The sequence below is a fragment of the Triticum aestivum genome, chromosome 6B (assembly GCF_018294505.1).
Source record: "Triticum aestivum cultivar Chinese Spring chromosome 6B, IWGSC CS RefSeq v2.1, whole genome shotgun sequence".
NCBI classification, from domain to species: domain Eukaryota; kingdom Viridiplantae; phylum Streptophyta; class Magnoliopsida; order Poales; family Poaceae; genus Triticum; species Triticum aestivum.
In genome coordinates, this window is record NC_057810.1 from 729,220,321 (window position 1) to 729,223,668 (window position 3,348).

The following is a 3,348-nucleotide window of genomic DNA, read 5'->3' on the forward strand; positions in this document are numbered from 1 at the left end:
TGGTATTCCATTTTTTGAAGCTTAAAGTTTGCTTGTTGGCACTTGGCAGCATGCTTCTATCTAATACAAGTTCAATTATAAAATCTCGGTAGCCAATTATCCTAATTTTTTTAAATAATACATTTTTTTTATTAATTTTCATAAATATTACGCTGGGTAAATTGTTTTCAAAAATAATACACCATCGGCCCGCTGCAGGCCGACTGGGCCTAGTCGGCCCACAGCAGGCCGATTGGATTCCAATCGGCCTACAGCTGGCCGACTGGCCCCTGTCGGTCCACTGTGGGCTGATTGGGTCCTGTCGGCCCACTGTGGGCCGATTGGAGCTAATTGACTCGCTGTGGGCTAATTGTTTTTGCAAACAAAGTAGGCATAAAAAATATATGTTTTAAAAAATGTTAATCATGTAATTAAAAAATGTTAAACGTGTAAAAAAAATGTTCCTGATGTACACAAAAAATGTACAATATATATGAAAAAAAGTTGACTAAAAATATGTTCTAAAAAGTGTTAATCATGTATTTAAAAATTGTGAAATGTGTGTATAAAAATGTTCCCTATCTATATAAAAAATATAGAATGTGTATGAAAAAAATTTGACACCAAAAAAATATGTTTGAAAAAAATGTTAATCATGTATTTGAAAAAATGTTCAACGAGTACACAAAAATGTTTCATGTATTGGAATGAAAAGTTAAACATGTATAAAAAAATGTTCCAGCTCTGGATCCGGTATGGGAGCATCACGGACCTAAGTATGATTGGTTGCTCTGTTTGTATGGAACTAGAACATTTTTTTCAAACATATTTATTTGGTGTCAACTTTTTTTCATACATATTCTATATTTTTTGTATAGATAAGGAACATTTTTTATACACACATTTAACAATTTTTAATCATGTATTTGAAAAAATGTCAACTTTTCAAACATATTTTTTTGGTGTCAACTTTTTTCATACACATTCTATATTTTTTGTATAAATAAGGAACATTTTTTATACACACATTTAACAATTTTTAAATACATGCTTAACACTTTTTAAAACTTATTTTTATGTCAACTTTTTTGCATATATATTGTACATTTTTTTATACATCAGGAACATTTTTATACACGTTTAACATTTTTAATTACATGATTAACATTATTTTAAACATATATTTTTTATGCGTACTTTTTTTGCAAAAACAATTAGCCCACAGCGAGCCAATTAGCTCCAGTCGGCCAGCTGTAGGCCGACTGGAATCCAATCGGCCTGCTGTGGGCCGATTAGGCCCAGTCGGCCTGCAGCGGGCCGACGGTGTATTATTTTTGAAATTTTTTTATCCAGCGTAATATTTATAAAAATTAATAACAAAAATGTATTATTTTAAAAAAATAGCGCCAATTATCATCAGAAAATCAAATATTAGCACCGCCGACAACAACGTGTATGCGGGAATAAACTAGCTAGGGATAAACAGACGAGGTAGGTTGCGCAGACCCATTTTTACTTTTAAAGAAAAGAAACCCCCAACCAATTTTACTCAAAGAGCACCAAATTTTGCAGCTGAGATTATACCCGTTGCAGTCGCTATTTATCTGACGCTGCCACATTAACGCTGGGCTACTTGCCGCCGTGCTCATCATGGGCCGGCCGTGGCTCCCAGTACTACTGAGAGCATGCGTCTTCCTTTTGATTTTCTAGGGATGCAACCTGCCCGAATGTTGTTGTGCTCGAGTATAGCCGGTGCAGCGAGTGGACTTGTCTCTTTCCAAAAGATCTGTAAGTTTTGCAATTGCGCCACCATCTTCTTTCCTTGCTTGATGAGCCACAAATCAAAGCTTGCAATTAGTTAGACCAGAAGCCACCGAAGCAGTAGCTGGTAATGCTTGCTTCAGTTGCGAGACACGGAACATAGGATGGACTTGGCTCCCCTCTGGTAACTTGAGCTTGTAAGCCAAGTTGGATAATTTTGAATGGCCCACAAAAACGAAAACACAACTGGAAAAAGAAAGAAACGAAAACACAACCCGTTTGAATGGAGAGCTCCTATTGGACGCGCGTGTGCATCCAATAGGCGAGCTGTTACTGAAGCGGCCGCACAAACGGGCCGGCCCATTTGTAGGTGCTGCACGATTGTACAGATGGGACGAAAAGAGAAAACAGAACGGTACGAGTCAAACTACCGACCTCTCGATAGATACATACCTAAAGTACTATCGCTAGTCAGTAGAGATAGCGACTGATTATTGCTAAATAGAAGCACTACACCTAAAGTACTAAGTACATCGGCAGTTTCGTTTTATTTCAACTGTGTCGATATTTCTTTGAAAAGGCTGTGGACAAATTTGCTTGAAAAATGAGAATAATGTTAGAAAATTTTGAACAAATTTGGAATTTGAACTAACTTTGAAAACATGAATTTTTTTTGAAAAAGCAAACAAATTTGGAAAACATAAACAAACTTTTGAAATTATGAACATTTATTAAAAACTTATATACGATGAACAATCTTTAAATATATATGTAACAATTTTTAATACTGAACAAATTTTAAAATACACACTGAACATTTCTGTGATTATGCTGACCAAATATAAATACATGTTGAACAGTTTTTGTGATATACACTAAACTATATACAAAATACACATTGAACATTTTTGTGGTGTATGCTGAACAATTTGGAAATACACAATGATTTTTTTTAAATATGTCAAACATTTTCTCAATAGAGGGTGAACTTCTCCTTAAATATACGATGAAGATTTTTGTATCTAAACATGCAATGTACTTTGTATAATACATGAAAAAAAGATAAAAGATGAAAAAAGGAAACAAAAAAGAAAAGAAAAGAAATAGAAACGGAAAACTGAAAAAAAAAAGAAACAGAGAAGAGAAAGAAACAGCAGAGCGACATGGGTTGGCGCAAACTACGGCGTAGGGAACCCTCGCTTCAGCGAAACCATGTCGTTTTGAAGCTCACGCGCGTGAAATAGGGGTTGCCGTCTAAATGTATGGCTGCAAGCCCAAATACAGTTTGTCGCCCACATCAGATTGGCATTCACCGGGCGGTAGACACGATTGGCAATCACATAATTTGAACCCTAGCCCACACCCACTCCCTTGGCTATGTGCCTCTTGCTCATCTCTTCCACCTTGCCACAGCCGGAGGGCGCTTTGGGCGAAGCCTGTTCAACAGCGGTGGGGTGCCTCCTTTTCTCCTCGGCTTGCTCGTCGGGGCGGTGAGTAGGCGAGGGTGTAGTGCCTCCTTTTAAAAAATATTATTTTTTTGAATTTTTATATTTTTTAAATTTTTGAATTATTTTAACCTCTCATCTCTAATCACCGCTCAATTTAATC